At 44.8% G+C, this 24619-nt stretch overlaps 1 protein-coding gene across 1 annotated transcript in view; it reads right to left on the bottom strand.

Annotated features, from left to right (window-relative positions):
• Positions 1-10536: 10536 nt before the first annotated feature.
• The window catches only part of MAF (MAF bZIP transcription factor), a 98762-nt gene continuing 84679 nt past the window's right edge, over positions 10537-24619 (bottom strand). The window contains exon 3 of the mRNA XM_075325854.1: positions 10537-18563. The gene's annotated coding sequence lies outside the window, so the exon portion shown is untranslated. The remainder of the gene's footprint in view (positions 18564-24619) is intronic.

Below are 24619 nucleotides of genomic sequence, written 5' to 3'. Positions count from 1 at the left end.
TTCAGTCCTACTGGTGATTATATTATTGCTTTCTGTGGGGAGTTGTTGTGGAGTTCTCTCGCCCTCTCGTTGTCTCTCAACCTATCACAGTCTTCCCCGCCTTTTTATTACGGAGGAACCTGTATCCCTATGCCGACTATACTGTAGCTTTAGCAACAACAGTCCGTGTGCTGTTGTATCCCAGTCCTGCTGGTGATTGTATCCTTTGTGCGTGGAGTTGTTGTTGAGTTCTCTTGTCATCTTGTTGTTTCCTCCCTGTTCTTATTTTCCTCCTTATCACTTGTTGTCTAATACCTCTGTGTGAGCATGCTGTGTAATTGCGTTTGGGTTTCCCCTGCTTGTCCTTACCTGTTGGTTCTACGACTCCTGTGCCAGTCCTCCCCTGAGATGAGGGAGAGGAAATATTAGATAAGGGCTGGACAGGAGCAAGGCAAGGAAGGTGGCCCAGACATCATACCCATCAGACATTTCTCTGGGATCACAGACAGCCAGGGCCTCCCTAGCCTGAGGACCAGTTAAGGAGCCCCATGAATCCTCGTGATAGTCTGCCATTGTATAACCCAAAGGCAGAAAATTAGACCAGATTCTGGAACAAAGAAGATCTGAATATGATTAGGACCAATGGTGCACATAGGGAGCTCCATTGCAAAGATCAAATTTGGGGCATTCTTACCATTTCAAGGGGCTTTATTCCCACAGACCTCTAACTCTGTGCTGGATGTCTAATTTTCATGAGACCTGGAGAGTTCAGTGTGCAGGAGGTCACGGTGAAGGGGGGAGCTGGGTGATGGTCGTCAGGGTGTTGTGCATGTGGAGGGGTGCGTCACTTACTTGTGTTTTCAGTGGCTCATACGCCACCCAATCACCTGTCACTGTCATAGACATAGTTGGGCAACACACCAGGGAAACAATTTCCTTTTAACTCAAACTTCAACTACTTTATTTAGTATATGATCTTCATGAGAAATACCTTCATAACAAACTTTTCAGAACAGACCTGCCACGTTCCTCCTGCGTTACCGTACTGCTGCTGTGGTTCTATGGAGCAACCTTCTGTCTAGCCCTCACTCTGGGTATTAGCTCTCCAGCAGCCGAGTCTGACTTCTGCATTCCCTGTCTCTTGTCTTTGAAGCTTTCCATGCCCGTGGGACACAATGGAGGATACCTCCTAAGGTCTGGGCAGACCCTGATACAGAGCTCGTAGTCCCAGGAACCCCTATACAGAACTGAACTGACTTTCTGACCTACCTGTCTGCCTAACCAACACTCTACTCCTCCCTCTGTGATCGGTCTCTTAGGCCACCACAGTATCCATATCTGGTCTGCTAACATCTGCACATAACATTTCCTATTGCTAACTCACTCTATCTACCACTTGACCCTCTCCTGCACGCTTGGTCCCTAAGTTACACTAAATCTTACCTTAAAACATTTTATATTGTTATTACTATGGCTGGTACTTATCCACAGTTTACTCCATACTGTCTTACTTAACATTCTTATTGTTAGGTGTTATGATCCGGAACCATGGAAGACCACCACAAATCAATGGCAAAAGGTGACAAGAGCATTGGCAACTAATCTGGCCGCCATCCCCTTACTAACCATCACAACTAGAAGTAGCCGAGGGGTGAACTAACATCCTGTGCACCGCGAACCCAGCCGGAGAACTAACTATCCTAAAGGTAGGAAAGATGAATAACTCTCTACCTCAGAAAATAGACAAGAATAGCAAGCCCCCCACATTCAAAGACTGCGGTGATATAGGAAAAACACAATACACAGGTAGATGACAGGATTAGCAAAAGGTGAGGCCCTACTGACTAAAATAGGAAAGGACAGGAAAGGGACTGATGGTGGCCAGAGAAAAACCCTGCAAAATACCAACTTCCTGATAGTACAAAAAGGCCCTCAGATCGCACGATCTGAACTCCGTCCTATACCAGGTGCTCTTGTCATACCAATAAACAGAAAACAAGAATCATAACAAAGTCAACAAGCCACAAACACATGAACCCAAAGGAGCTATACTCCACACAGAACTGCAGGGAGTTCCTCAACAATCCACTGAGGGGGAAAATCCCTGCAAGCAAATAAACTGAAACCAACCACAACAAATGACAAACCCAGATAAACAAAAGAACCAGACAATAAATAAAGAGCAAGCACTTATCTGGGGAAGATGTGGTGTAGAGCAGGATTAAGCAGGCTGGAGATACAAAGAACAACTGACATCCGGCAACAGCCTGCAATCAGACCAGGACTTAAATAAGCAGAGAGTTAGCAAAGGAAACACCCAATGCACAACACACCTGGTCAAAGTCCAAACCATTCCTGGCCACCAGAGGGAGCCTCCCAGCAGCCAAAACATAACTAACATTCACAACAGTTAGGCTTATCAAGCGAGCAGGGATTTTAGTGGACCCACAGAGAACCCAGAGGGGCTTGACTATGGACCCGAACCTGGTTTTCACCAGAGCTCCTGATGGTGGAAGTATTACACTGCAGGTAGAATCTGCATGCCACTCTGGAAGGCTGGTGTTGCGTTGTCTGGCTCCAGGGGTATGGGAGCAACAGTCTCTGGTATAGAGTTGCACAGCAGCTGGGGTAGAGGTTCTGTCCGGGATGGATGGATGGACGGGTACATGATGGATGACAGCAGCTGGAGTAGCGGATCCGTCCGGGATGGACGGATGGATGGCAGCAGCTGGTGACGATACTTCGTGGCAATGGGTATCGTGGTAGGCAGCCGATGTGGAGACTCGAATAAGCAGCAGGTAGTGGAGGCAGCACTCTGCAATACAGAGAAGTATAAGCAGTATGTCTAGTACAGCGGAACAGCAGCGCAGGGCTAGGGGACCTGACAACTAGAAATGACTAAACTCATTGCCCAGGCACCTAGCATAGGGCTATGGTGCCTTAAATAACTACAGCTTCCCAGCTGACCTGGAAGCACTTTCAGGTAAAAGGGCACTGGCCCTTTAAGAAAAGGGGTGTGACCATGGGCGCACCCTACGGGCAGAGACTGGAGCTCTGCATGGTGCACAAATACTCTATGGAGCATGAGACAGAGAGAGGAGTGTCGCGGGCGGGGAGGGGACGCTGCGCTCACTCACTGCTTGGGTCCGGCTGCTGCTGCTGCTCGCTCGGTCGGTGGCTCGAGCGGTGGGCTGGATCCCGGGGACTCGAGTGGCGCTCCTCGCCCGTGAGTGAAAGGGGTGGTTTGGTTTAGGGGTATTGTCCGTGATGCCACCCACGGTTTGTGGTGAGGTTGGGACACCACCGCTGCTCTCTACGGGGATCCCGGGAGCGTTGACAGGGAGCAGCTGAGATGTTTTCTCCCCTCCGTGGGTAGGGGGGTTTTGGTGGTCCCGGGGCCCGGTGGTGGAGGTCGGAAGGTGGGTTGCGGGGCTGGGCCAGATGCAGGGTCGCGGGGCAGCGCAGTGCCAGATGGCACGGCGGTACTCACTCAGCCAGTAACGCACACGGAGTCTCTGGTAAAACAAACGGCTGGATGGACGAGTCCCACAGACAGCTGCGGCGGTCACTCCCGGTAGGTTGGCGGTAACTGTCTCTCCCTGCACCGGTGTTCTGTTCTCGGCCCCAATGGCTTCCCACTGATAGACCGCTCCCCAGCGGTATGTTGGCTAAGGGAGCCCTTCCTTTGCCCGCAGGCTCTGGCCCTGGGAGCTCTAGCTCTGGCGGTAGCTTTATCTCCCTCACGGTTTGGACGGTTGCCTTCAGTCGGGTCTTTACTGCTGGGAAACCACGGAGGTTCCCGTCGCTGATGGATTTGACCGGTTTTACGGCGACTCCTAGCCTGGTCGGGGTCCGTAGGCCCTGCCGGATGGTGCTGGCTTCTCTTCGCTCCCCGGTTCGGTTCCGGCGGGCCACCGCCCGTCCCCGGTCCTCACGGTTATGCGTCAATCGGCCTCTCCTGCAGACGGTCACCACCGTCTACCAACCTTGCTGTCAGGTGCCCGGGCCACGTACCCGGACACGGTCAGTCAGTTCCTCCACTCCTACTTCCTCACTCTACAACTCCTCAAACTGATCTGTCTTACTTTTCCCGCCTCCAGGACTGTGAACTCCTCGGTGGGTGGAGCCAACCGCCTGGCTCCGCCCCACCTGGTGTGGACATCAGCCCCTGGAGGGAGGCAACAAGGATTTGTGTCTGACCTTGATGTTCCTAACCGGGGTGTAGGGTGTGTTGTTGCAGTACCTGTGACGTCCTGGCTTGTCCAGGGCGCCACAAGGAGCCCCGCATCAGGACACCCAAACAGGTGAGAATGCTGGTGTCCTTGCCGGGGGAGGGGGGGAAGAGCATGCTAGGACGCTGGCCTGGGCGTTATACTTTATATACTAAAACATCCTAGAGATCAGAGTAGGAAAGTCTACAATAAAACACTTTAAAGGTATATAAACATACATTTGGACACAGTATACAATGGCATGATCTTCCTGAGCATGAGTAGAAACCTCCAGGCCTCATGAGATTCTAGAGATGTCCGAAGATTCCAAGGCGAACGGGCGGAGATCAGAAGATGAGAAAAGGACTGGACAGGTGACAGTGAGGGAAAAGAGGGCCGAAGAGGTGAGCCGTAAGGTGACTATAATGATTTTTTGTTGTAACTTTTTGATGGTCCAGTTTGGTTCACAAAAAAGGTGGTCAACGGCCAACATTTTGCAAAATCCACACAGTAACGAATTACAAAAAATCTGTACTTTGCCGAATGGGAATTTTTGAAAAATTTGAGCAGATTTCAATCTCACTCAAAGTTATCCGCTCATCTCTATTACATATATATACCGCATACATATGCAGACTGTCAGCCCTCGCGGGCAGGGTCCTCTCTCCTCCTATACCAGTCTGTTTTGTACTGTTAATGATTGTTGTACGTATACCCTCTTTCACTTGTAAAGCGCCATGGAATAAATGGCGCTATAATAATAAATAATAATAATAATAATATATATATATATATATATATATATATATATATATATATACATACACATAGTTTACAACCAAGAACTAAGGAAGTATTAAGGAAATTCCTCAGGTCCACTCCCCGCAGCAGGCGAGGGGGTTCTTGTTTTGGTAACTTTCTGGAGATTGAGGGAGTATAATTTAGACATGCACATGCATTCGTCCTCCTCTTCTTCCCGAGTGTTGGCTCTGCTGCCAGCCACAGACTGACAAGTTTAACTCAAGAAAAACAAGGCTTAGATTTTTTACCACATGTCAACTCTTATCTATTATCTCAGCATTTACTCAGAATTTCGGGGAGTATTTTGACCTTCATGCGACCCGACATGTGACTAATACTGTTGTAATGAGTCGAAGCCCTAGGATGTTCATCTTAGAATAGAACTCCTGCGTAATGCAGCATTAACCCTCCAACAACCTCAGTATTCTACAGTGAATTTCCTTTAATATGATGTCTATACAATCCAGAAAATCTGATAATCAGTGGACTGATGCCGACAACTTTGGTAGAACCGGTCAGCCATATATAGTTGATGACAATGGAGAGTAGGATCGGCCAGTGGAGATTTTTTGTGTTTTTCCTGGAGACTGGCCATGGTTTACTCTCCTCTCCCCATACAGAACAAAGGCACACTTTATTGAGATATTTGTTAGAGACACTTGTGTTCTTCAAAAACCCAATGCATTGGCTGATTTGATGATTTTCCTTCTCTCCTGTACAAAACGAAAGGAAATTTGAAGTATTATCTTTTTTATAGAAGTCACTGATTCCATGGTGCGGAACATAAAAAGGATTACACAGAAAATACAAATACATAGTTTACAGAGAACAAACTAACAATGACAGACTGGTATAGAGGAGAGAGGGCCCTGCCCTTCTGGGCTTATGTGTAACAGGATAATGGGGAGGAGACAATATGTTGCAGGGTTACAACAGCTCCGGTGGTGGTGAGGTGATAGCTCTGGTGGTGGTGAGGTGGCAGCTCTGGTGGTGATGAGGCAACAGCTCTGGTGGGGGTGAGGTGACAGCTCCAGGAGCAGCTATGTTTGTGGTGAGGCAACAGCTCCAGTGGTGGTGCTGTGGTAGCACTGGAGGTGACAGCTCTAGTGGTGATGAGGAAGCAGCTCTGGTGTTGGTGAGGTGACAACTCTGGTGGTGGTGAAGTGACAGCTTGGTGGTGGTGAGGTGGCAGCTATGTTGGTGGTGAGGAGACAGCTCTGGATGTGGTGAGGTGACAGTTTCAGTGGTGGTAAGGTGGCAGTTCCACTGGTGGTGAAGCAGCGGCTCCAGTCGTAGTGAAGTGACACCTCCAGTCATGGTGAGGTGACATCTCCAGTGGTGGTGAGGTGGAAGCTCCAGTGGTAGTGAGGTAGCAGATACGGTGGTGGTGAGGTTGCAGCTCCAGTGGTGATGAGGAAGCAGGTCTAGTAGTGGTGAAGTGGCAACTCTGGTGGTGGTGAGGCAACAGCTTCATTGGTGGTTATATGACAGCTGTGGTGGTGGTGGGGTGACAGCTCCGGTGACGATGAGGAGGCAGCTATGGTGGTGGTGATAAGGCAACAGTGGTGGTGAGGCAGCAGCTCTAGTAGGGGTCAGGAGGCAGCTCTGGTTGTAGTGAGGCAGGGGCTCCGGTGGTGATGAGGTGACAGCTCTGGTAGCGGTGAGGGGACAGCTCCGGTGGTGGTGAGGTGGCAGCTCCAGTAGTGGTGAGGTGATAGCTCTGGTAGCAGTGAGGCGACAGTTCCTGTGGTGGTGAGGTGGCAACTCTGATGGTGGTGAGGCGATAACTCTGCTAGTGGAGACGTGGCAGCTCCAATGTTAGTGAGGTGGCAGCAGGGTCATTGTACGCTGTAAACATTCCTGAATAGATGGGTTTTCAGGTTTTTCCAAAAGTGGGAAACAATCTGACGTGTTGGGGCTCTGAATTCCAGAGGCTATTTTTTTCCTTCCGCATTCAACTTTGATGTGATACATTCAACTTTGGTGTGGTCTGTAGTCACACATTAACTGAGAGGAGCTCAGAAGAAGACAGATTAAAGATTTACAAACTCTATCTTAAGACTTTAAGAATATCAAAATGATCTCACAGATGCATTCTCCATTAACCCATTCTGCAGCCAGCAACACAGAGATTGTAGAAGGCAAACGTACAACATTTTTAAAGAACCCAAAAGCAAAAATGATGTTTAGCCTAAAAAACACGTGTTTAAGTAAATAAAAAAAAAATGATGGCTCCGAAAGGTGTAAACCACTTCTAAAGCTCGCCTTTTAGCACTGTGATGGCAATGGCAATCTCTGTGACTATATGACTATAGCTTGATTAATAGAAGTATCTAATATGACACATTGCCGTCTCCATTTTTTTAAAAAGATTTGATTTGCCTGTCACTTTTATTTTCATGTTTGATTCATTGGCTCATTCCTATTCCAGATATGATTTATAGATCAATTTGTTTGCAGATATGATTGAAACACAGCGAAAGCAATTTTTAAATACCGCGTTTTCGCTGCGAAGGTGTAAAACCGTTAACAAATGTGCAAAATCAATAATAACAGCAATCTTCGGAGGTGTGCGGGTCTAATTCAAAGGAAATATTCATTACATGAAAAAGTAACGCTGTACATTGTAACATGCACAGAAATAGAGGTAACTAGTAAATTAGCATAAAAATAATAATAAATAAATAACATCAGTACGCTAAGAGATCACAACGCAGGGCTTCATACACACTTGCTCAGGTTAATACTGCGGGCTGTGCTGATTCTCCTTTATCCAGCGCTGCTAGGCTTAAGTAGATCCTCCTGTCTCCTGAACACTGAATGAAAGCAATAGCCAGCTGTTCTCTATTGCTAATTAGCTCTGCTATAAAGACTTCCCTCCTAGCTCAGGTAATTGCCAGTGATAGTTTATGCTTTACTTGTCTCTTGAGGGAATCTGTGACCTGAGGACCAGGAAGCCATTCAGAGAACATTTGCTGAGTGAAAGTTGTGTTTTTGTGTTGTTTTCCCTCCCTTAGTCCTCTTTGGTTTTTCCCCTCTGGTCCGTTACTTATTATTACCTCTTGTTGTTTGGAGTGCTTTGTATGATTGTTGTTTATTTTACCCCTGTCTGTCTAATCCTCTCTGTGTCTTTAACCTAGAGTGGGACTAGTGGTTTTTTTGCCCTGCGCACTATACAGGGCTGACTCCAGGGAAAGACAGGGATAGGCATGCAATCGGTGACGGGGTGAAAGAACCCATATAGGGATGTTACTGAGTTCAGGGATGTGTCTCAGGTGAGTTTAGGAGGTGACCCTGTTCCCCTTTCCCTGACGCCAGGGCCCACCATTGTAACGTGTACTCTCTGTGTTGCGGCACTTGTTGTGGGTTCCCAGATACCTGGCAGAACCCCAGTAGTCACTGCATGACATCTGCAATGTCTAGAATGTGTTGTCTCTCCATTAACGAACTATTTTGTTATTGACCAGTAATAGCGACAAATTTGGAGTTGAAGGGACAACCAAAACATATTGTCAAAGAGTCAGATAAGAACAGTATCAAAAAAATTGTCCTTCACAACATAGGATCTTAAAAGGAACTGGATAGAAACATTCATATTATCTCTAAAGATCTCTACTCCACAACATTTTGGATTGCTGCTGCCCTTTGAATTCATGACATAAAGTCTGGAAAAATCCATGTGGTCACAGATAAGATATAGAATGGTAACGTAGATATCTCAAGGGGCTAAAAGCCCTTGTGTCTTATCTATCTTGCCCATGTTTTACCCATCTGTTGACTCAAAGACCTAATGGACCCTCGGTTACATGAGAAGACACCAATATTATAAATGTCACTTGGTAAGTGGTGGCTTCTTTCAGATTTTAAAGGCTCCTCTGTCTTACCCATCTTGCCCATGTCTTACCCATCTGTTGTCTCAAGGACCTAAAGATCTCCCTGTCTTACCAATCTGTCTTACTCATTTGTTGTTTCAAGGACCTAAAGGCCCCTCTGTCTTACTCATCTTCTCGTCTTGCCCACATCTTAACTATCTTTTGGCTCAAGGGCCCAAAGGCCCTTCTTTTTTACCAATCTTACCCATGTCTTACCTATCTATTACCCTAAGGGTCTAAAGGCCCCCGTGTCTTATACATCTTACCCATGTCTTACCTATTTGTTATCCCGAGGATATAAAGACCCCCTCTGTTATATGAGAAGACAGCACAATTATAAATTGCACATGGTAAGTGGTGGATTCTTTCAAATTTTAAAGGCCCCTCTGTCTTACCCATCTTGCCTATGTTTTACCCAACCATTGTCTCAAGGACCTAAAGATCTCTTTGTCTTACCAATCGTACCCCTGTCTTACCCATCTGTTGTCTCAAGGACCTAAAGATCCCTCTGTCTTACCAATCTATCTTACCCATTTGTTGTTTCAAGGAGCTAACGGCCCCTCTGTCTTACTCATCTACTCATCTTGCCCTCGTCTTAACCACCTGTTGACTCAAGGGCCTAAAGGCCCCTCTTTCATACCAATTTAACCCGTTACCTCAAGGGAGGTCCCTGTGTCATCCATTTTACCCATAACTAACTCATTTGTTGTCTCAAGGACCTAAAGATTCCTCTGTTTTACAAATTTTACCCGTTTTACCCAACTGTTGTCTCAAGGACCTAAAGATTCCACTGTCTTACCAATCCGTCTTACCCATTTTTTGTTTCAAGGACCTAAAGGCCCCTCTGTCTTACTCATCTCATCTTGCCCTCGTCTTAACCATCTGTTGATTTAAGGGCCTAAAGGCCCCTCTTTCATACCAATCTTACCCGTTATCTCAAGGGCCTTAAGGCCCCTGTGTCTTGTCCATCTTTCCCATAACTAACCCATCTGTTGTCTCAAGGACCTAAAAATTCCTCTGTTTTACTAATCTTACCCCTGTTTTACCCATCCGCTTTCTCAATGGCCTAAAGGCCCTTGTGCCATATCCATCTTCTCCATGTATTAGCCATCTGTTATCTCGAAGTTATAAAAGCCCCCCTGCTACATGAGAAGTCTCCAGAATGGCAAATGGCACATGGTAAGTGGTGGCTTCTTACAGATTTTATCTTGGGGCCTAGAGAGATGACTTCAGGCTCTTGTGCCTCAATGTAATATGTGCAAGAAGCCCCCAATTCTAATGTGCTATTTACAACACTGGTTGTCTCCTTGTTTGGGAGAGGAGCCTTTATGACTCATTTTAAAGGATAATATATCGTGGTTCTCTAAAAAATGTACTAGATATCTGACATTTTGGGTAAATTACATTATGGGGTTCAAAAAACCACAGGTTGTGATGGACATTCAAAAATGAATCCTAGAGTCCACTTAGGTCGTTGGAGAAGACTGTTCTTACGACAGTGGTAACTGATGGTCATTTATTTTTCTGAATGTTCTTCGGAGCCAAAAAAGAAATTTAAGTTGAGTTATATGAGAAGAAATGTGTTTTTCAGGACAAGGTGATCGAGACACATGTACTGTAGGATAATAATCATGCACAAGAAGACCCGAGAAAAACAAAGACAAGACGAGTGATATTAATAAACGTATTTATGGAGCAAGTGGAACTTTGCTAGACAAAATTTAATAAATAAATGATAAATTAGTAATTATATTTTAACTCATGTTAACATAAGCATAATCCATTTCCTTGTGCCAGACACAGAGATCATTGTATCCATTAATAAATAATATATTACATAAACATAGCCGGTCAGTGATATCTTATAATAAGGAAGACGTGAGAGGTCGATCAGGGCCAAAAAAAGATGCTCCACTCGTGTCTCGTAAAGTATCATCTGTAAGTGAGGTCTGTAAGAGAAGAAGTTTGGACACACATAACTTCTGAACATTCTAGATTCTGAATATTATTGCCAAATTATTGGACGTGAGTTGGACTGGAAGACTAGATCGTAAAAAGAGTTGACTCATTGAGTCTTGAGTTGACATCATGGTTTCCCTTTTTTTTCCATAGAGTTGGATAAATTTTGTCAACTTTTAATTAATGGTGATTATGGAGTTTAGTCAAAACCGTTAACCCACCAAATCGACCACTTTTAGCCAACCAAGTCTATATATAAGAGGTGTGAAGTCAAGAGACTAATGCTCTTGAAAGCCTTTAATAACCGTTCCATCACTTTTGACGACAAGAATGGCTCTTGCCCTGATCAAGTTGAGGAAGCCTTTGACTGACCAGTACCTTTTTCCCCCCAACTGTTAGGTAAAGTGCCATCAAGAAGACTTATTCTGGACTCAATGGGTTGTCTATCCAATATCAACAATATATCTTAAGCAATATGACATTAACAGATATGAGAAAATCTCCCAAAATGTGTTTTGGCCAACTGATTGGATTACAATTCTAATTCATTGTACCCCCTCAAAAAGTTTTTTTTTGTCCTGTGTGATCATTGAAGACCAAAAGCAATAACTAAGGGTTTAAAATAAATAAAAAATAAATAAATATATATATATTTCTATGTTGATGCTTGCCTGTCCTGCCAATAAAGCTGACCGTCCGGCACGCCCTTTGGAAAGATCTTCAGCTCTTCCAGCTCCGATTAGATTTCATGTTCATATGTTGCTTTTGTCCCAATTTTTCAAAAGAAAAAAATTTTCATTGGTGAGTATAGAAAATGAGTCAAATGAGCGACAGTGATTGACTTTCTATACTCATTAGTAAAACCTTTTTCTTTTGCAAAATTGGAACAAGAGTGTGCAGTGAAGTTTCATGTACTGACAAGTGGTGATACATCACCCGTTGACTAGCATCTTGACTCATTCATTGAGTGCACACCAAAATCTACTGAACATGGGGCGCTTTTCACTGCCGTCAAACATGAATCATGTTCAAAAGTGACCAAAAAGGCCTACTCGGCACTGAGAGATGAAGACCAGAGGGATCGAGTGGTGGACTGGCATGGAGCTCCGGCAACTGGAAAGGTGAGGGTTGAGCTTAGCACCGGTATAGACATTTTTGTTTTTCACCTTTTCCTGGCCCTCAAAAAAAGCAAGAAAAATGGTGATTGGCCACTATTTTTCAAGTTTATAGCAGAAACTGAAATTGGTAATGAATTTGGGATTGAATTTTGGGAAAAAAACAACAAATTTCCCTATCTCAGATTATTTTGTAAGAGAAAATACTTGTGATATTGGGTAGAGAACTCCTTTAAAGGGAATCTATCAGGAGGTTTTTGCTATGTAATCTAAAAGCAGCATAATATAGAGGCAGAGTCCCTGATTTCGAGGATGTGTAACTTGCTCAGCAGCTTGTTGTAATTTTAATATAATCAGTGTTTAATCAGCAGGACTCGCTGTCACATGTCAGACAGTCCCGTGTAACCACACCCCCACCACCGATTGGCAGCTTGTACACAGGAATTGGCCAATCAGGGGTGTGGGCGGGGTTATTCTCAGCTCACAATTCTGACCACTGAGAGAAAACAGGGATTCTATCAAAACTGTAAATACCAGTCCAGTAAGTGATGCATCACTGGAATCAGCATCTCTTCCCCTATATTATGCTGCTCTTACATTACATAGCAAAAACCTGCTGGCTGAGAGAGACTTCAACTTGTTTTTTTTGGAGCCTCGACACAAATTCTATATTTTGATTGGCCAGAGTGTGTCCAGGCTTTAGATCAGGGACCAGGAGCTTAATCCAGTCCCAATTTTATCCATCGAGCAGAACTATACAGGTAAAAAGATGGCAGCAATAATCGAAAGAGACAGAAGGAGCAATTAAAGGTTTCCCGGCAGATGTCTGATACACAGGAAAACTTTAATCAGCACTAAGTGTACAGTTTGAGGTTTTTTGCCTGTAGTGTTCCCTTAATTTTGGAAAAAATCCAACATTCCAAATTCTACATTCCATCCCTGTCAAGTTCCATTGAAGCATATGTAGTGGTGGCAGAAACTACTTTTTCCCCATATTTTAATAATTTAATTTTTTTTTAATTATCCCGTATTTATGACGTTTGGTGCTCCGTCCCCACCACTCCACGTCAGTTGTCATTGAAAATATTGCACTTTTCTACGAATTGTTAAACCCCACCTAATGCTTCTAGGGTACCTAGTATTGGAGGTCCTAACAACCTCTATATATAGGAACACAGAGTATAAGTATAGTTTTCCGTTCTACATGTTATGCTCAGGTAATCATTGATTTGTATACATTGCATATATTTTAAAGCGACATGACATGCTCAGAATTTATTACACACAACGTTCCAATCTATTGGATCGGACAATTTAACTTCATGCCAGGGACATAGGAAAACACTGGGACGTCCAGTACACGCTGCGTCAGGCACTGTTCTCACTCGTTCCTCCAGAACCCCATGATGTAAGTCATAACAATCTAATTATCGTTTCCCCTCATGTGTTTCTATCAGAATATTCTGAGATTTCGTAGTGCCAATATCTTGAATGGACCGTGCGCTTATCTATTCTTCCCCTTTATTAGGAAAAAGACCATTCGGATGCATTGGGAAATTCACTTTTCGCCAGATTTAAGATTAGATTTTGGTGAATTTAGGAGAACAGTAATTTAAAAAGTGGTTTTTTTTATAATTTTATTTATTTTTATTTTTTTTTAAACTTTGCAAATCACTTTATTAAGGGATTTATCTTCTTTCCTATAAAGAAAATTGATGGTAAGTGGCTTCCAAATTCTGTTTTTTTCCCTTTCTAATTGCCTGCTTTCAACTATATTGATATCATAATAAACTCATTTGGAGTACAGCTGATGGCAGTGATGGATCAGCTCCTGTCACTTCCTCTCAGTGTTGAGAATTCTCATTTGGAGTACAGCTGATAGCAGTGATGGATCAGCTCCTGTCTCTTCTTCTCAGTGTTGGGAATTCTCATTTGGAGTACAGATGATGGCAGTGATGGGTCAGCTCCTGTCTCTTCCTCTCAGTGTTGAGAATTCTCATTTGGAGTACAGCTGATGACATTGATGGGTCAGCTCCTGTTTCTTCCTCTCAGTGTTGAGAATTTTCATTTGGAGAACAGATGATGTCTGTGATGGGTCATCTCCTGTCTCTTCCTAACTTTCATTTAGAGTACAGATGATGGCAGTGATGGATCAGCTCCTGTCTCTTCTCAGTGTTGAGCATGCTTGTTTGGAGCAGAGATGCTGGCAGTGATAGGTCAGCTTACTTTCTGTGTTACTAACTCCGGGGATAAGCTGCTACAGGAGACTGTTCTGATAAGTAGTCCACAAGGGGCATGAGATAGCTACTGACTCATTAATGCCATCATCTGTACTCCAAATGAGCATGTTCAAGACTGAGAGGATGAGACAAGATCTGACCCATCACTGCCATCATCTGTACATCAAATGAGCATGCTCAGTACTTAGAGGAGGAGATATGCACTAACCCATCAATGCCATCATCAGTACTCCAAATGAGCATGCTAAACACTCAGACAGAGGAGGAGACAGGAGCTGACCCATCACTGCCATCAGTTGTACTCCAAATTAGCATGCTCAACACTGAGAGGAAGAGACAGGGGCTGACCCATCACTGTCATCATCTGTACTCCAAATGAGCATGCTCAGCACTCAGAGGAGAAGACAGGAGCTGACCCATCACTGCCATCATCTGTACTCCAAATGAGCATGCTCAACACTGAGAAGAGGAGACAGGAGCTGACCCATCACTGCCATCATCTGTACTCCAAGTGAGTGCATGCTGATATCAGTACAGTTAAAGTCAGCAAAACAGACTGAGGGAATGTGAGGTTTGCTTTGTTTTTTTTACAGGAAGGTAGAGAAATCCTATAATAAAGGGATTAGCAAAATTTCATAACTTTCCTTGCTGGTGAAAATTGTAAAAACAAATAATGAGATTTTAGTTACTCTTTGATCAATTATATTTCCTGGTTTGGTAAATTGGCGGATCAGATCATATTTATATAGAAAATAAAACATGTCAGAAGTTTTGACAGCGCAAAAGCGGGATTGATAGGTGAATTACTTGCCTAAAGAAGGTCTTTTGTTTATCTCTGCAAGGTCAAAACTGATGACAGGTTCCAATTACAGGGAGTCTGTCAGCACAAGATGACTGTTCAAACCATGCACTGGCGCTCAGTGCACCCTTGGTGTGACCATACAGTTCAGTGCACCCTCTTCTTTAAGAAAATCTATCAGCAGGTTTCTGCTATGTAAGCTAAAACCAGCATGCTGTAAGGGTTAACACAGAGAATACAGGGATGCATGTATTGTCAAGGTCGAATCTGTTGCTTTTTTGCTAAGTTTGCTTAAGCAGCAGGACTTCTTATTGCTCAGACTACAATGGCACTTCGGCTCGCACCCATCCTCTGATTGGCAGCTCACTGTCATTGGCTAATCTCTATAGAGAGACTGGTGTGGGTGGGACAACTCTCTCAGCTTTGCTACATGGCTAAATCTAGAAATTCTGATTTCAGTAATCTAAGCGATACATCGTTGGATTCAGGATCTCTTTGCCTACATTATGCTGCTTTCAGATGAGACAGCAAAAACCTGCTGACAGATTCCCTTTAAGCCCCCATATAGAGGACTGTTTGCCGATTGTTCATTTGAGTGCCCATCTCTCCTATATAAGGCTGTGTGCACACAGTGCATTTTTGATGAATTTTTGAGTGCAGTGTTATGAGAAAATAGTAAGCAAATTCTTATGCTTGCAAAATCAATGAGAATCCTGAAGAGCACTCGTTGATGACAGACGCCGCCAGACATCTCCGGTAGGTGGGAAAAGGAAAGAATTGGCAATCCAGCATTAGTCTAATTGTATATGGTTAGTTTTAGATTTCTGGCTCTGTCTGTTGGTGTTGGCTTTTCTCAGGGAGAATGGAAGGATCAGCAGCCGAAATTGGACATGCTGGATCCTTAACGCCCCCTTCAATCACGCTCTTCAGACACTTTAGACTGTTGTCCATGGGTTTGGCCATCGTTAGTCTATTGTGTATGGGTGGTTTTAGATTTCCAGCTCTGTCTGGTGGTGGTGGTGGTTTTTCTCAGGGAGAACGAAAGGATCGGCAGCCTGAAATTGGACATGCGGGATCCTTAACACCCCTTCAATCACACTCTTCAGACACTATAGACTGTTGGCCATGGGTTTGGCCATCATTAGTCTAATTGTGTATAGGTGGTTTTAGATTTCCAACTCTGTCTGTTGGTGTTGGCTTTTCTCAGGGAGAATGGAAGGATCAGCAGCCCGAAATTGGACATGCTGGATCCTTAACGCCCCCTTCAATCACGCTCTTCAGACACTTTAGACTGTTGTCCATGAGTTTGGCCATCGTTAGTCTATTGCGTATGGGTGGTTTTAGATTTCCAGCTCTGTTTAGTGGTGGTGGCTTTTTTCAGGGAGCACGAAAGGATCGGCAACTCGAAATTGGACATGCCGAATACTTAGACACTTTAGACGGTTGGCCATTGGTGTGGCCATCGTTAGTCTATTGTGTATGGGTCGGTTTACATTTCCAGGTCTGTCTGGTGGTGGTAGCTTTTCTCAGGGAGAACGAAAGGATCGACAGCCCGAAATTGGACATGCCGGATTCTTAACTCCCCCTTCAATCATGCTCCTCATATACTTTAGACTGTTGGCCATCGTTAGTCAAATGTGTATGGGTGGCCTTAGATTTCCAGCTCTGTCTTCACGGAGATAGATTTGTCCGGTCATGCCAAGGGTGCACCTAACGCCCTTCCTTGGTTTGAATAGTCATTTACTGCAGATAAACTCTTTTTAATCACTTTTTAAGCTTTATTCTTTAATTTTTTCGCAGTAGGGGGTCCAATGGTTGCCAAACAACTGGCAGCTGAGCTGTTGGCTCTATGTGACCTTCTTCGTAGGTGCCATGGTCAGTCCGATGAAGTGGCTTGGCACATTCCTATTTCTTGCCATTGGAGCCCCACCGAACAGACAATCCAATTGATGCTTAAACAACCCCCCTTTCGAATAAATTTAAGCCCCTTGTCAACTCCATATTTCTAGAATTATAGCCTATGCCATGTTAGGCCATTTACACCTACATATTTTTTTCCTGTAAGAGTCAACTCAATATCACATTAGTCTTTTTAAGTGTTTTTATTGATTTGTTTCTTTCCGACTGGCGTCTAACGGAAATTAATAAGAAAGGTAAGACTAATAAAGTAAAGACAGACAAAATACTTATTCTTATAAGTCAGACGAGAGGAGAGACATGAAACCGGAGCACTTGTAACCGGGATTGGGTTCAAAAACCGAATTTCATACCTGCCCCCTCCTCGCTATCGATTTCTCAATGGGACAATGGAACGGTGGTACTGACATGTGTTACCTGATGTAATACTCTAATAATAGACTAAATATTTTGCCCCTATAGGGCTGAATCTATCATATAATCCTATGGAGGCACATGCCTAGGAGCTGCACTGGTTTTTGGGCAGCTGAACCTTTCCCCGTATTCATTTTTTTAGGTCTACCAGCCATATTTACCCAATCAAAAACATGGGGTAGGGTATTGGCCCGAGTAGAATAAACATGCAGGGTACTAATCTGGGGCAATAGACTATGGCAGCACGAAGTGTATACATGTTCTTGTGCATCTAATGTACATGGTGGATAGGGTATCGGTTAAAGAAACTATACTAAATTATATCATTTTATACATTAATGATCAATGGAAGTCAATGAAATGCTGGTGAGAGCTGAGATCTATACATTAAACTGTATAAGGATTTCCCCTATCATCACAGATGGATACGTTAGGACCAGCACGGACATCTCCACCATGCGTGGCCCCCTCTTCCTTGCCCTGGGGGGGGCTTCATTACACTTGTCAATCTCCCCCAGCAGGGAAGCTGTTTAACTTTTACATTTATATACAATGATAATATTTGTACAGAAGTATATACAAAGAATGATGCTTCATTGCTTTTCACCGTTGAGCGTAGTCATTGTGACGTTTTGCCGTCATTCATCAACCGTCGTCTTTTTGATCCATTGGAAAAGTATAAAAGATGAACCGTAGAAGTTAGTTCGGGAAGGTGATTTTCCGCGTCTTGGGTGGAAATCCTGGGAGAGGTTGTGATTTGTAGACTGAAGGAGGTACCAGCAATGTAAAGAAAAGATCCTGAGGGTTACTTGTGTATATGGAAATATCCTACAGTCAGAAGCTTTTTGAGTTTACGTCATGTTAAGCTTTACGCCACATGGTCACCTGAGGACATTTTGGAACAACGTAGTGAAGTTCTATCCATTTCTCAAGACAGAATCCACCGGAATAGTCATTGGCCCTGAAAGGTGAAGGACCAAACCTGTTGCATATCGAGAGTAATGATTGACCAGAAGCACTTCATACATAGGGTGGTCGTCATTAGAAAGCATTAGAAAGATCCTAAGAAAAGCATGCAACCAAAAGTCCCACCAGTCTCAATGGTATTTACAATGACGAGGTTCATGATTCTGCATGTCCACTTGGAAAGTAGATCAACAGCAGTCCTCTGCGGGAAAGTCTAAAATGAGGAGGGTCTGAAGTCACGGGAGGAGCAGAATGGGCGAGCTCACCGAAGCTCACCGACTTTACTTCACCTGCAAATGAGGAAAAGAAAAAGAACTTCAATATTTGGAAACAAAACCTGCTGATATCATAAATTATAATTATTCATGGGGTTAAACCCTAAACAATTGCCAGTATAGGGGTTTCATTCTCTACTACAGTGTCTCTCAACTCCAGTCCTCAAGACCCACCAACAGATCATGTTTTCAGGTTTTCCTCAATCAGGTTTTCAGGTTTTCCTTAATGTTGCACAGGTTATGGAGTTATTCCCTGTCTAATATTGAGGGGAAACCTGAAAACATGATCTGTTGGTGGGTCCTGAGGACTGGAGTTTAGAATCCCTGCTCTACTAAATGCAAGACTGCAGCCAAGAGAAGTTGAATGGTAGGCAAAGTCAAGCTTACACTTTATCATTCCATTTAGTCAACATCTTGCGGTCATGAAAGAATCAAGGGAAAATATGGACACAGATTTCCCATTTTGGCTTATACATGAAAACATTCATCTATGATGTCCAGTTCTATGGTCATTTTTAATAGAAACATGTGTTATTTACATATTATCAGGATTCACTATTGGAAAGGACAAGGCAAGAACCAAGGACAAGGCGGGTTTCCAATGATTATTGGCCAAGGAACAATCAGGTTTGACATTCCTATGTCCCATTTACAGTCTTTGACAGTTCTACTTGGGTCCTTATGAAGAATCATAACAATCTGTTGCACCTTGAGAGAGTACAGGCATGGGCAGATGGTTCGAACCTTACCTTTTCTCTTGGCTCTAGACATCCTGAGATTTGTGGCTCAAGGTAACAAGAGAATCCTTGGCTATAATGACACTAGACTATCTATAATACAATTCTAATCCTCTCTTGTTGAGTCCATAGGTCACAAAAACAGTGCACTTCAGTCTACTGGATCAATAGATGCAGAACTGATTGTCATGAAGTAAATTGAGAAAGGACGGGGCCCCTAGGCTGGCCCTAAGACTTGTAACCCTGTGCTGTCCCTAATCTTGAAGGTAGGTTTGATGGTAACAAGGTTCGAGCCCCCAGTGTGACCCTAACTCCTGTCCGGACCCTGATCCTACTCCCCCTCTCCCACACCCTCGGGGTGGGCCGAAAAACACAAAGACAAAACCCCACAAAATGACACAGACAAGGGAGAACGGAAACACGTACACACAGCACTCAAAACACAAAGGAGAGACAATATGTGTACTGTGAGGCAACGTAAAAGGGGGGGAAATAACGCACAACAGGGGAAAGTTCACAACTTTCAGAAGCGCAGCATGGATCACCATACACAGAAAAAGCACCAAGACCGAGATCACTGGAGGAAAAACTGAAGGAGGCAGTGCCTTAAAAAGGGAAGTGACAGCAACCTAAGCACTTAGGTCCTGCTCACCAGTCGGCAAGAATTAAGTCCTGCAGAGTTGAAGGCCAGTGAATCTGAACCAGCCCATGTCCGGCTCTGGCTGAACAATCCAGAAGCCTCAAGTTGCTTGTCAGACTCTGCAGTGTGAACAAAGTCTGTAGCCACAGTGACAGAGCCAAACATTGTATGACACTGATTTATACAGGAGGACCATCAAGAGGATCCTTGGCATCTCAACGCCATGACCAAGGACTGGACACTATACCATAGGATGGCATTGACTCATACTTTCCTCCTAAACACTGACTAGAGGCTTGATGAAAAGCCTTTCCTTATACCATATAAAGGATACAATGAATTTTGATCCTTGCCTAAAGAACACATGCCTATTTGGAGAAGATAGATGGTACTCTCATATTGGATAGAGAGAAATAGATGGACTTCATTTTAATCCATTGGTTTAGTAAAGGTTAAGTGTATCACTCCATTAGGAACTGGTTTCAGATCAGTCATAAGTAAGCACAAATATCAGAGAACCAAATTCTGCTAAGAAAACCAAATTACCTTGTCCCACATATGACCTTCACCAATATCAAATGCCTCCCTTCTCGCTACATCCCTAAACAGTATTGATTTACCTGCTTCCCTGAGGAATACCAAACAGATATCCTTCCCAAGCAATATCCACCACTTACGTCCCTGATGACCTCAGTAAACCGTATTCTCACTATAACGTCTACCTGGCCAATATTTATACTGTGGTCATCTCCATCTCTAACCATGAGTCTTTGATTAGTGTTTCTCCATTTTTTACCGAAAATTGATAGATGAGACCCAATATGTCCATCATTGACCAGTCATTCGTCAATGTGTATTGTTCTGTAGGAGCAGATACCAAGCATGGTGGTCATCTGAGCTGAAATGAGAAGGCTGTACTAGTGTTGGACAATGGTATGATATTGGGACCTCAAATGAAAACCACCTTGAATGTAATTTTGTATCTTGACGTTTGAGACAGAAAAAGGTAATGAAATTGGAGAGGGTTCAACGTCAGGTGACAATGTTAATAAACGGGATTGGATTTTGGAGACTCAGTAGCCACTTTGTATGTGTTTACCCTAGAAAAATGAGATGACCTGACTACTCTGTTCTATAAAAATATCCTCAAGGACAGTGCAATTGTGTTCTGTGCCGTGAAACCAAAGTCTCAGATTATTTCTTCGACAAAATATAAAAAGAGAAGAGAACACCAAGTTCCTTGCGCCAGACGAAAAAATATCTTGGCTGGATCTCCCATCCTCCAACTTTTACGGAGTGACGCACACTATTCACCCATCCTCCTGGCAACTCCCACAACAGAGTCATATAAAATATCTTCCCTTTATCCAAAATAAAGCTTGAATATACTACTTTAAATATATAAAAGGGGCATTATGACCATAGGAACTTAAGATACATAGAGGAGAAGACATGAATGTCTCATAGTTGACCCCACATCGTGTCAATCATAATAGCAGAGTATGGAAGAAGAAAGAGAGAACCGCTATCTGTGTAGATTGACCTGAATCTTCTCATAGGTGAGACCACTACGTACTAGACATTTATGGTTTCTATGGTCAGAACATCATTTTATGGTGTTTCTTGTTGAGTTGGGATGGCTCCTGGCTCCACGACTAGGTTTCTTGCTATGTAATCTGAGAGCAGCATGATGTAGGGGCTGAGACTCTGATTCCAGTGATGTGTCACTTACTGGACTGTGTTTTATCAGCAGGAGATTATCAGTACAGCACTAGGTGTCTTGTGCTTCCTGATTCAACCCTGCCTCCAGAACTGATTAGCAAATTTCTGTCACTATACAGAATGCAGAGAAAGCTGCTAATCAATGGTGTGGGTGTGGCTATACACAGCACTGCATTCAGAGATCTGCTGCAGAGAAAACCGTTATCCTATCACAAATGTTGCACCCAGTGAACTAAATGGCAAATCGCAGGATTCAGAGTCTGTCCCTACATCAGATTACATAGCAAAAACCTGCTGACAGATTCTCTGTAAGGCACTGTCAGTAATCTGTGTAGCACCGGTATCCTTGCAAAGACGCCAACTTACTCACTGCCGCTGCCAGGTTGCGTTCTCTCCCACAGCTCTGCAGCTGCCCATATGCTCATCTGCCTCCCTCTTCCTCTGGTACCTGTGCACACTGCACAGACTCCCCAGGAACGCGCCTAGTAGTGCGTGCACTGGCCCTCCTCTTACAGGGCCGGCACTCTATTTCCAGGTAATGCCTTTGAGCCTATGGCTGAGAGGTATTATTTATTTAAGGCACCATCCCAATAGGGGAGGTGCCTGTACAATACCTTCAGTTAGTCAGTATACCAGTTTTCTGGCTAGTTAGTTGTCAGGTCCCGAGCTCCTATCCCATTATCCCTGTGTCTGTCACCTTTACCTGCCTTCCCATACCTCTTTGTCCCTGCCGTGCCTACCATATCTGTCTTTACCTGTTTGCCTCAGTCATCCTGACTGTACTTGCCTATACCTGTGCCGTACTAGTGTCCGTACCTGCCCTGGGGGTCCCGGTCACTGCCCTGAGAGTGGTACCTGGCGCCCACCTCACAGCAGGCGATTAGTAAAGACCCTCCCACTAAAGGGTAAGCCCAGTTCCCCTGTGATCCAGTGGATCCACTAACCCTGCTCGCTGCTCCTATACTAAATTACCATTTGTTAAGCAGGAGCTCGATCACAGTTCCTTGCTACGTTCTCAGTATGACTTTTGGAAAATGACACATTGGTGGATTAAACATTTGGGCAAGGGTAGAGCCTAAAGGCTCATGATATATTAGGTGACCATTAATATTAGACTAGGTCGGCCAAACCTGAATTTTGGTGAGACCACTTAACCATAAGTTGTGCAATAAATGGTTGATGTCGGTTCGTTCTATGTTGCAGGAAAAAAAATGATTAAGCATGTTGATTTTGGACATGCCCCATCCTTTGTTGTTTACTCCTTCCATACCATTAAGAAGAAAGTGCAGATGACCAAGGTATCTAATTGGTGGGTTAAAAGGAATAGCTGTTGGTCAAATGAGCGTTTGGTAATTTTCACCCCACCCTCCCCCCAAAAAAGAAGTAAGTAATAGGCCTCATCAAGTACATAACTCAAGATGGGCCATGATTATGTGTCATCCAGGGTTATGGGGTACTCTGTCCCGGGTAGTGTATCGCTGGGGAATGTCACTTTTGTGGTGGCCATTGCCCGGTCCCGTGGCCTGGATGCTTTTTAATTGGGAGTATTTACAGGGGAGAATAAAGTAATTTGTGTGACGCCACCTGCGGGTTGCGGTTAATAGTGTGGAACCGCCACTGCTGAAGTGGTGACTCCCAGGGCTGGTGATAATGGCAGCTGTGGTGGAAGGCCCTCTGCAGGTAGGGCTGAGCCTGGGAGATGTGTGATGATTCAATAAGGGAGGCCACACCGTGGATTGTAAACAACAATCTGTACTCATTCCGGACCCTTTGATGGCTGGTTCAGGTCCCTGTACTTCCAGTGCCAGTTGATGACTCGGTTGCTCTGTCCCCGGCACTCAGTGTGGTTGGGTTCCCGTAGCGTGGAGCGTTTGGGGCCTGACTGTCCCTTTGCGGTGCCAGTCTCCTCCGTACGGCGAGCAGTGTGGACCCTGTAGGGAGGTATGTGTCCGAGCCCTGATCCTTACTTTACTGCTGATGCCCCAGGATTTATGGGTCAGTGAGGTTCGTGCAGGTCCCCTCACTGTGCAGGTATTTGACAGGCTGTGTAAAACTGTCGCCTGACCTAGGGCCCTGTGCCCCGTGCGTGCTCTGGTCCCAGCGATACTCGGGTGTACCCACCCTGGCGACCACTCTCCTGTGCCCCCAGGTCACCGTTACACGACTCAGCTCTCAGGCACGTCCGTGCACTTCACTGTGCACCACTGTTCTCTCTAGACTGACTAGACTGACTGACTGCAGTCCTCTCCCACCAGGTTGTCTAGTCCCTCTGGTCTGACTCCACCCTCTAGGTGGCCATCCCCTTGTCTGATTAGGCAGTGCCCCCTGGTTGCGAGTGGTAACTAGGATTTTGGTGTGTGTTGGTGTTGCTGGCACTGGTGTTCCAGGTCCCAGGGTGTAGATCCTGCATCCCTGTGAGGATGCAATTCCCTATAGTGCCCTGAGTGGTTCAAGGGCGCTACAATTACTTTTTGATTATGGCTCCATGTGCATAGATCATCGCCTGCGGACAATGTGACACCCTGACAAAATCAGGGTGTCACAGATGACTGCACCCCTCTTCAAGGTGCAGGATTCCCTCCTCCCTGGCCTTCCAACACAACCCCACACAGGTACATATGTACCGCCCGCGGCCTCGGCTGCGACCGCCGAGCTGCTCGGGTCCGGGCTCGCGTGTGTCGGTGGCTCGAGCGCCTCCGGACCCGGGGGTCACGTCGCTCTGGAAGGGAGTAGTGGCGGTGCACGCAGGGGTTGTGGGGGTGGTTGTTTTTCAACTCTCTTCAGAATAAACGCGGGCATGCACATCCGCTCTCCTGCCCAGGAGCCAGGACCACTTGGGTGCCCACAGCGCCGGCTACGACCGGCCTCTCATACTGCCGTGGGCCCAGCTGGAGTCCCTCTGTGCCGGATACGACCGGCACCTTCGGTAATGAGGGACCCCGCTGTGATGTGTCCTGCTCTGCCGCTTGGCA

The sequence above is a fragment of the Anomaloglossus baeobatrachus genome, chromosome 10 (assembly GCF_048569485.1).
Source record: "Anomaloglossus baeobatrachus isolate aAnoBae1 chromosome 10, aAnoBae1.hap1, whole genome shotgun sequence".
Taxonomy (NCBI): Eukaryota; Metazoa; Chordata; class Amphibia; order Anura; family Aromobatidae; genus Anomaloglossus; species Anomaloglossus baeobatrachus.
The sequence above is the reverse complement of the archived record's forward strand: the minus strand, read 5'-3'. Positions and strand labels throughout refer to the sequence as shown.